A 10,204-nucleotide genomic window follows, 5' to 3' on the forward strand; every position below is an offset into this window, starting at 1 on the left:
CTTCCACCTGGCGTGGTAGACAAAGAACTAAGAATAGTACAGCACAGGAACAGGCCCTTTGGCTCTCCAAGCCTGCGTTGATCATGATGTCTGCTTAAACTAAAACAGTATGCACTTACGGAGTCCGTATCCTTCCATCCCCACCCTATTCATGTATTTGTCTAGATGCCCCTTAAATAGAGTTATCAACAACATAGACCTTCCGCCTGAGTTGGTAGGTACGGGGACCTTCAACCTGAGTTGGTAGGCACGGACCTTCAGCCTGAGTTGGTAGGCACGGACCTTCCGCCTGAGTTGGTAGGCACGGACCTTCAGCCTGAGCTGGCAGGCACGGACCTTCAGCCTGAGTTGGTAGGCACGGACCTTCAGCCTGAGTTGGTAGGCACGGACCTTCCGCCTGAGTTGGTAGGCACGGACCTTCAGCCTGAGTTGGTAGGCACGGACCTTCAGCCTGAGTTGGTAGGCACGGACCTTCCGTCTGCATTGGTAGGCACGGACCTTCCGCCTGAGCTGGCAGGCACGGACCTTCCGCCTGAGCTGGCAGGCACGGACCTTCCGCCTGAGCTGGCAGGCACGGACCTTCCGCCTGAGCTGGCAGGCACGGACCTTCCGCCTGAGCTGGCAGGCACGGACCTTCCACCTGAATTTATAGGCACAGAACTTGCAACAGAATTTATAAGCACAAACTTTCCACCTGAGTTGGTAGGCACAAACCTGGCACCAAGACTTGAGCAAGAGTCTGCCTGCTTTGATTACTTGGGGGAGCTGTCCACGTAGACTAACTAACCTGTGTGGCAAAAAGCTCTTAATTTCATTGCTCTTTGGTGCGACTACGCAAAGCGAGTGGGTTGTACCTCCCCAAGTGATTGATTGGAGGTGAAATACTTTGGGGTGAGTGGGAGGGAGATATTTCTTGAGAAAAGCTTGTCAATTGTTTGGAAGCCAAATCTTGTGTGTTGAACTTTGGGGTGAGTTTATATAATATATATTAAAAATATATAAATGTGATAAGGCAAGGCAGAGGGTTGCGCTGTGTGTGTGGAGGCTGTGAATTGCGAGGCGGCTGGTTAACAGTGATCAATGTTGCTGCTTGTCATTAGGAGTGAAGCGCTGCTGCTGCTGCCCTCGCCCCGGCGGTATCACGTGTCCTTTCCGGAACCCTAGAGGCGGAAATCCCCGAAAGTAGCCGATCGTCCGGCTGTGCGGACTGAGGACGAAGGTACGCCATTACCGGGGCCGCCTTTCATTATCCGTCTCCATCCTCGGCATGGAGGCTGCAAACACTCGCCGCTGACCGGCCCCACCGACCTGACTCTCTCTTATTTTTTTCTGATCCGCAGGACCGAAGAAGGAAGGGAGGAAGGAACCGGGAAAAAAAAACAACCTTTCCCCCCCCCCCAACCCCCCTCCCGACCCTCCCCACAAAAAAAAACCCCTCCAACATTTCACACACCTTGAGGAGGAGCCTTTTTCCCCGGGTAAGGGCGGCCGCGGTGCTTTGCTGAGGAGAGGGGGAGCGTGGGTTTAGGCCAAGGTGGGGTGCCTGGGCTTGCAGGAGGGAGTCTCTCTCTCTGTCTCCCCCTCACTGAAATTGGGGGGGGGGGGGGGGGGGAGAAGAGAGAGATAGGCCTCGGTATCTCTGTGCCTGACTCCCTGGGATGATCGGCTCCTTCCCCAGCCGGTGGAGTGAGGGAGGGGGTAGTGGGGGGAGAGAGAGAGAGAGAAGGCCACACAGCCTATAGCTGGGGGTCCGGGCCCCACTCTGTCTCTGGCCCTCCTTGCTCCTGGGGAGGGTGAAGTTTAAGAGCAGGCCTTCCCAGGCCGGTGGAGACAGGAGGCCCCAGCTTCTCCTGCCAAAGTCTCACGTTGGAAGTTTTTTTTGTGTGTGTGGGGGGGTGGAGGGAAGGCTCAGACTGAAACAAGAGCCGGCTCTTAACTCGTGTGTCTCGGTGTGGGTTGTACAGGGGGGTGGGAGACCATATGGGAGCTGTTGAAGGTGGAATGTAACCCTGGAAAGGGGAATGTGTGTGGGGTGGGGGGGGGGGGGTAGGGTAAGAGAGGGAGAGCTCAGGGTTTTAACTATTTTGAGATATTAGTATGAATATTTACCCCCTCCCAATGTGTGTGTGTGTGTGGCGGCTGTTGGGAGTTGCTGCGTTTGCAGCCTGAGCCTAAAACTGACACGTTTGTACTACTGGAGGGAGGAGGGGGAAAAAAAGCCGGTAAAAGAGGAACCATGTGCAGCTGGTGGTTGGGTCCGAGAGGCATGGCGCAAAGTGAGTGAGTCACACTGTCACCTCCTCCCCACACCGAGCCGGCGCACACATGCACTCTATATCCCACTGCTGCAAACTCTCCCATCATCTTTAACTATATATAGATATTCTCACAGCGCTGGGGAAAGATCACCATGTGACCCGACTCATTTTTTTTTAAAGAGAAAAGTCAGGGGCTCGGAGTTTTTCGTTAACGGAAGTGTAATAAAGTTTTAACCATTTTTGGGAAATGCGTTTTTAACAAGTAGTAGCAACCTTGGCGGAATGGTGTGTTGTTACTCGGGAAGGACAAGGACAAATTTATGGGCAGAACTTTTCTCAAAACTAATATTGTGTAAGGGCACGCATGCCAAGCTTTGGAGAGTTCTCGTTCGATTCCTTTTTTTAAATCTTCCGATTTCTTTTCTCCTTCAGTTTTGAAGTCTTAGATGTGTTTTCGGGTTGATCAGGGGATGATCTGTTTATATTCGTTTGAGATTTAACTTAATTTCGAAGCGCAGGACAAGGAAGTCAACCCATGTTAATTTAATGGCCGAAATGTCTTTTTACTGATAGCAAGACGTGTAATAAATCGCTGATGTAGTTTCATAACATCCTGCGTTGCGAATTATTGTAAAGTTTCGCTCAAAATGATTTGAATTCGGCCCTCCTGACACTGGCGCTGAAATAGTGCAAATATTGAAGCGTATTCGGTGTAAAAAAAACCTAATGGAACATAGTTCTAGGAAGTTATCAGGCGGAATGTAGTAATTAAAATGCCATCGGATTGGGCATGTACTCATTTCATGTTTAAAGTTTGAAATGAATATTGTGATATGTTTGATTCGGTGTTGATATTTTGTGCATAAAAACTTGAGGGTGCGAATGTGTAGAGATTTAAAATACTTCCCATATGTTACAAAATTGCATGAATTGAAAGCATGCGGCAAATGTCGATGCATGTACATAGGCTTGTTAATTTATCGGCAGAGTCCACATGGGCTCAGTGCTGCTCCCTGGCAGTGGGTGTGGTTTTGGTGTTCATTACAATTTGTGGGTTTCTCTCTGCACTGCAGTAACAGGCTGTAAGGTCTACTAATCGTCTGATACCGTATGCTTGCTTGAGAGAATGTGTGTCCGGCAGAGAAATAGCATTAACTGATCGTATCTATAGCTATCAAGTCATTAATACAGGCATCTTTTCTGTTTTGATAAGTTATATGCGTTGGTGTAATCTGAACGATTTTGGATGGCAATTTCTCAGCTGTATAGGGAAGATTGGAAATGACTAAACATAATCCAAAAACCAATTTTGGTGGTTTAATGTGGCCTTATATTTTGGGGTAAAAACTTGCCTATAATTTTTAAAAAAAAATTCAGACTTGATGTACACTGGTCTCCTGCATCATACCAAGAAAATTTAGGGGCCACAAAAATGTGGATAACTGACTAAATTGATGTGTGAGATATTTGAGTAATGTTTAGACGGTCATATCTAATGTACAGCTGTAGCAATTGTTCTAATCTAGTACAAATTCTTTTGGAGGGATGGATGCGAGTAAGATAAGCCACCTTGTAATGAACTTGATTAGTTGGATGGCTTTACAGTGCAGTTTGATCTCTATGATTGCTTGTAAGTTTTGGGTGTTGTTATGAAAGCATTACATGTAGATGTGACATCTTGAAGTCATGACATTTTAAAAATCCTTTGCATTTCATGTGGCTACTAGCAGAAATCTATTTTGCATCTATGTTGAAGTCCTAGGAATAAGTTTGATTTGCATTGCTACTCAGTAACATAATCTAGTAAAAGGCCCTGTGGTAATTTGCTGAGGAAAGGTTAAGTGATTCAGCCACAGTTACTAGTGGTTTGGCAAGATGTAGTTGATGGCGTTTGCATTCTGTTTCAAGTGCATTGACTGTGTGGCTTTTTAATTTTTTGAGCTGAAGTTTAGCAGAAATTATGGTCTCTGCGTTTGTCAAATTTTTTCCTGTTTATAGTAGAATGAACTACATTAAACTGGATGTGAATTGCATAGTCTTGGTATAAAATACTTTTGTACATAGAATCAATCTGAATATAGTTTGAATCAAAATATGGCATGAGCTAAAACGCCATTGATAGGTTAAGTTGGCTTCGAGTTTTAATGCGAGTTGTATTCTTGCATTGTGATGATTCAAAGAATTGCTAATTTTATGTAATTGGGAGATACAGCTTTGTTAGTAATGTTTGTCTTTCTAGCTTTTAACATTGAGCATAAAGTCACAATCACATCAAGCTCTCAATCAATTCATACTTAGTATTGAATCTCTTGAATCTTGGACGACAGAAGAAAACCTTTATCAGTTGAACTTATATAAGCTGTTTGCAAGGGCTGTCCAATTTATTCCATAACCCTGTAAATTAGTCTTTTAAGTGCATATCTAGTTCCCATGGAATTTGCTTCAGGTAGTTGCCTCCCAAATCAGTCCCTCTCTTTCCCAGATCTTCAATTTTGAGATTTCAGATTTCCAGTCTTGCCACAGTACCGAAACAGCATTTATCAAAGGAGACAACAACAACTACTTTGCCCGAGTTCCACTCTTGTCTATCTAACCAGAGTGAGAGTACCACTTGCAGCGGTTTCTCTTCTTGCTCCTGCCTTGTTACCGTACTGCCGCCTGAGGATCTACCCTAGACCCCCTCTTATATCTAATCTACACACTGTCCCAATGCAATAATCATAGAGGCACAGGGTTAATTTTCACAAGTATGCTGATGACATCTAACTTTTTAGCTCACCGCCATCTCTTGACTCTGTTCCTAAATTGTTACGTTACTTATTCGACAACCAGTACTGGATGAGCAGAAATTTCCTCTAATTAAATATAAGTAAGATTGAAGCCTTAGTTTTCAGTTTACAAATTTCTTCACTGTCCATTGACTCCATCCTTTACCCTGGCAACTGTATTAGATAAATTCAGACTATTTTCAATCTTTGAGTGATATTTGACCCCAGGATGAGCTTCTGATGCATCTATGCCATCACTAAGGCTGCCTATTTCCACCTCCTGTAAAGTCTTCCAACTCCTGCTCCAGCTCATTTGCTGCTGAAACCTTCATTCTTGCCTTTGTTTCTGCTAGATTTGACTGTTCCAAATAAATTATGGCTGATCTCCCAAACTCTACCCTCTAAATGTAAGGTCATCCAAAATTCTGCCCATGTCTGAACTTGCACCAAGTCCTGTTCATTTATCACCCTTGTTTGCTGATCCAAATTGGCTCCCTGTCAAGCCAAGTCTTGATTTTAAAATTGTCATCCATGTTTTCAAATTCCTCCATGGCTTCTTTTCTCCCTATCCCTGTAATCTCCAGCCCCACAATCATCTGAGATATCTGAATTCCTCTTGAGCATCCACAATTTTAATTGCATTCCCCACTGCCTTGTTGCCTATGTTCTGAGCTTTGGGATTCCCTTCCTAAACCTTTTTGCCTCTCTACCTCACTTTCTTCCTTTAAGGCATTCTTTTTCTAAAAAAAAACAGGCTTTTGGTCTTTTGCCCTAATATCTCCTTTGTGGCTTGGAGTCATATTATAATGCCCCTTTGAAGTGCCTTGGCACATTTCATTATGCTAAAGGTCCTATGTGAATGCAAGTTGTCATGTGCTCCAGATCTTAACACTGAAAAAATTTTGCCACTTCTCTGACAGTTATTTTAAATCTGTGACCCACTTTCCAGAGGAAATGGAGCAAGTTGGGAACCCTGTATAATTTGGAATACCTCTTTTAGGTCTTCACTCATCCTTCTGCTTTCAGGAAACATTCCTCGCCCCTCCAATCTTTCCAAATAACAGCAATTTCTCATCTCAAGTATTATCCTGGTTAGCCTTCCCTGCTTTCTTCAAAACCTTGACATCCGTCCTGAAATGTCGTTCACAATTGTACACAATATTACAGCTGAGACAGCATTCTTGGAGATTATATTACTTCCATTTTAGCAATCTTGAATTTTGAGTATCTCAGACTTGCGATGTAAATAATTTGGTATTTGCACAATTTAATCAAACTTGAAAATAGGCTAAACTCTGCTATTTTGTGCATCAATCATGTGAATGTGCTAATTATGGGATTTCATCATTGCTTCATGGAAAACTTAATGATCTGATTTGATGTGAACATCTTAAATTTGATGTTGGGAAAATTGTTGTGGAGGCATAGTAGGGTACGATATAACATGTCCACTGAACTTTAAATTTTATTGTTTGGCACAAGAGCCTTTTTTCCTTAATTTATTTTCCTCTGTGTTAAAACATTTCAACTGTGATGTGGGATGATCTGAGTTGCATAGTGTACAGCTGCTACATGTGACTGATTTTGCCAACAAGATTTACACTAACGTAGGATGGGATTGAGTCTGCAAGTTTTCTTCCAGTTATAGTGCTCCATCTAGTGGTTCTGGTTGAGCCTTGTCCAATAAGTGCATGTTAACTTTACTGAGAAAACTCCCTTTCTAACATCACTGTGGGTATATTTACACCACGTGGACATCACTGGTTGAAGAAGATGGCTCACCACCACTTTGAGGGCAATAAATGCTAATCTAACCAGTGATGTCCACATACTGCGGAAGAATAATAAAATCCTCAATTATAGAATGGTCACAGCACAAGGAGGCCATTAGGCCGATCCTATCCATGCTGATCCTCTGAGTTGCCCATCTCTTTCCCCATAAGCCTGCAAACTGTTTCTCTCGCAGATAATTACAGATTCTCTTTTGAGGGCTTCGATTGAATTTACTTCACATGCTCTTGAGCAACACGTTGCAGATCTGAACCACCTGCTACATAAGAAGTTTTTCTTGTGTTCCTGTTATTCTTTTGCCAATTGCCTTAACTCAGTGTCTTCTGGTTCTTGCTCCTTCTGCCAGTGGAGCAATTTAGCCAGCAGAGGTAGGCCATTGGGCCCAACGAGTCTGTTTCGCCATTCAATGAGATCATGGCTGATCTGATATAGTCCTCAACTCAACTCCACTTTCCTGCCTTATCTCCATAACCTTTGATGATTCCCTTACTGATTAAAATCGATCTCAGCCTTGAACATACTTAAGACCCAGCCTCCACAGCTCTCTGCGGTCAAGAATTCCACAAATTCACTACCCTCTGAGTGAAGGCAATCCTCATCTCTTTGAATGGCAGCCCCTTATTCTGAGATTATGCTCTCTGGCTCTAAACTCTCCAAAAGAGGAAACATTCACTGAGCATCTACCATGTCAAGTCGCCTGAGAATCCTAGATGTATCAATAAGGTCACCTCATTCTTCTAAACTCCAATGAGTACAGGCCCAACCTAATTAAACTCTCCTAATTTAAAAAAAAAATCCTCCATACTCAGAATCAACCTAGTGAACTGTCTTATTTCTTCCATTTACTCTTTTACTCATATTTGAACACCTTAATAAATCTGCTCTTAATCTTCTCTCTTCCAAGATGGACAGTCCAATCTATGCAAGTGATTTCCCTCATCCCTGGAACCATTCTCAAATCTTCCTGTATCCTCCCTAATACCATAACGTCCTTCCTATGTGTGATGCCCAGAACTGGATACAGTACTCCAGATGAGGTCCAACTATTGTCTTATGCAGGGTTATCATAACTTGCTTTTGTACTCTGTGCCCTCTAAGCCCAGGATCCTGCATGCTTTATGAACCGCTTTCTCAATCCTGCCTTGCTGCCTTCAACTATCGTGCACATAAACACCTGTTCCAGCACCAGCTTTAGGATTGCACTATTTAATTTTTATTGTTTCTCCTCCTTCCCACCAAAATGAATCACTTCACACTTCTTAGTGTTAAAATTCAACTGCCATTTGTAGGTCCAGTCCACGAGCCTATGAATGTCCTTTTGAAGTTTAACACTATCCTCATAGTTAACAGTAGTTCCATGTGTCACCTTAAAATTGATCACCACCTGATGACACCAAGCTGCTAGATGTGTTCATGTCAAAATATGGTGCAGTGAAACTATACAACACCAGCAAACATAATTTACTTAGGAAAAATTCTCAAGATGCCAAGCTTCAATGAAAGGGAGCTGTGCAACCCTCCGTCAACTTGGTTAATTTGGTGTTTGTTACTGTCAATGTTCACATGTTGAGCAGAATTACTGCTGAGCTTGATCATTTCCTGACCCTCAAACTGTGTATTTGAACTTGGTGGTAGTGAACAGGAGTGGGGACTCTGCTTGGATTTTTTTTCTATTCTCCCTCTAAAAAATTAATTTATGCAGTTTTATGCCCTGACTGAGATCAGCTGTCTCAGCAAAAACAGATGGAGATTTTCTGGTCTGTCATTGTGCCTCACCAGACAGTTCATTTGTGCACTAAGCTTTGGTAGCTTCTGTTAGTTATATAGTGCATTCTGGACTGCTTGGCTTTTGACAAGCTTCTGTATTTCAGTTAATTATTGGAGGACAAAATATGGGAACATGATGCAATCAGTTGTTCTGGTACAGTGTAGTTATTTCCAATCTGAGGAAAGGACAAAGGTGTTATACGTTTTAAAATAATACAGCACAATGATAATGTCGAGGCTCTGGATCATACCTGGCCAATGTTGAATGTCATATGGCCTCTTAAGCAGTGGTGACGGAGTTGGGGATCAGTTTGCATGTATGAAATTTTAGTGCACTTCCCACGTAGCTCCCACTATTTGCAGTTTTCTTGAGTCCCGACTGAGGGAAAAGTGTTGTTGGGAATACAAATATTGTGTCGATTCACCAGTCTTTTGCTGTCCAATTATATAACAAAAAAAGAGTTCTGCCAGCAGATCACCTGTTCTGCTGATGTGCTTTTCAGAGGTGAGTTCTTTTTGTTAATCAAGCCCATGTCCACATTGCCGATCGGTACGGTGGTTGAAAATGGAGTAGGAAAATAGTCCACTTTGAACCAACTGATTCAGGGCCATGGTAGGCTAAAGCTTTGAATATCAGTACTTGCCCTTTCTAAAAGACTTTAACCTCCCTTTTCTCTCCTCTCTCTCTCTCTCTTCCCCCCCTCTCTCTCTTCCCCCCCCCCTCTCTCTCTTCCCCCCCTCTCTCTCTTCCCCCTCTCTCTCTTCCCCCCCTCTCTCTCTTCCCCCCCTCTCTCTCTTCCCCCCCTCTCTCTCTTCCCCCCCTCTCTCTCTCCCCCCCTCTCTCTCTTCCTCCCTCTCTCTCTCTCCCCCCCTCTCTCTCTTCCCCCCCTCCCTCTCCTTCCCCCTCCCTCTCTTCCCCCCTCTCTCTCTTCCCCCCCTCTCTCTCTTCCCCCCCTTCTCTTTCCCCCCCTCTCTCTTCCCCCCCTCTCTCTTCCCCCCTCTCTCTTCCCCCCCTCTCTTTTCCCCCCCCTCTCTCTTCCCCCCCCTCTCTCTCTTCCCCCCCCTCTCTTCTCTTCCTCCCCCCTCTCTCTCTTCCCCCCCCTCTCTCTTCCCCCCCCTCCTCTCTTCCCCCCCCTCTCTCTCTTCCCTCTCTCTCTTCCCCCCCTCTCTCTCTTCCCCCCCCTCTCTCTCTTCCCCCCCCCTCTCTCTCTTCCCCCCTCCCCCTCTCTCTCTTCCCCCCCCTCTCTCTCTTCCCCCCCCTCTCTCTCTTCCCCCCCCTCTCTCTCTTCCCCCCCTCTCTCTCTTCCCCCCCCTCTCTCTCTTCCCCCCCCTCTCTCTCTTCCCCCCCCTCTCTCTCTTCCCCCCCCTCTCTCTCTTTCCCCCCCTCTCTCTCTTCCCCCCCCTCTCTCTCTTCCCCCCCCTCTCTCTCTTCCCCCCCCTCTCTCTCTTCCCCCCCCTCTCTCTCTTCCCCCCCCTCTCTCTCTTCCCCCCCCTCTCTCTCTTCCCCCCCCTCTCTCTCTTCCCCCCCCTCTCTCTCTTCCCCCCCCTCTCTCTCTTCCCCCCCTCTCTCTCTTCCCCCCCCTCTCTCTCTTCCCCCCCCTCTCTCTCTTCCCCCCCCTC

At 45.3% G+C, this 10,204-nt stretch overlaps 1 protein-coding gene across 36 annotated transcripts in view; it reads left to right on the forward strand.

Annotated features, from left to right (window-relative positions):
- Positions 1 to 823: 823 nt before the first annotated feature.
- LOC144489182 (eukaryotic translation initiation factor 4 gamma 1-like) overlaps positions 824 to 10,204 on the forward strand; it is a 120,688-nt gene continuing 111,307 nt past the window's right edge. For 14 of the 36 annotated variants that reach the window (XM_078207053.1, XM_078207120.1, XM_078207140.1 and 11 more), the window contains exons 1-3: positions 855 to 968; positions 1,101 to 1,219; positions 1,341 to 1,478. The gene's annotated coding sequence lies outside the window, so the exon portion shown is untranslated. Of the gene's footprint in view, positions 969 to 1,014; positions 1,220 to 1,340; positions 1,479 to 2,258; positions 2,277 to 2,376; positions 2,611 to 10,204 lie in introns of those variants that run through there. The other 22 variants (XM_078207055.1, XM_078207224.1, XM_078207250.1 and 19 more) reach the window with 14 other exon arrangements.

Source organism: Mustelus asterias, chromosome 3, assembly GCF_964213995.1.
Source record: "Mustelus asterias chromosome 3, sMusAst1.hap1.1, whole genome shotgun sequence".
NCBI lineage: Eukaryota > Metazoa > Chordata > Chondrichthyes > Carcharhiniformes > Triakidae > Mustelus > Mustelus asterias.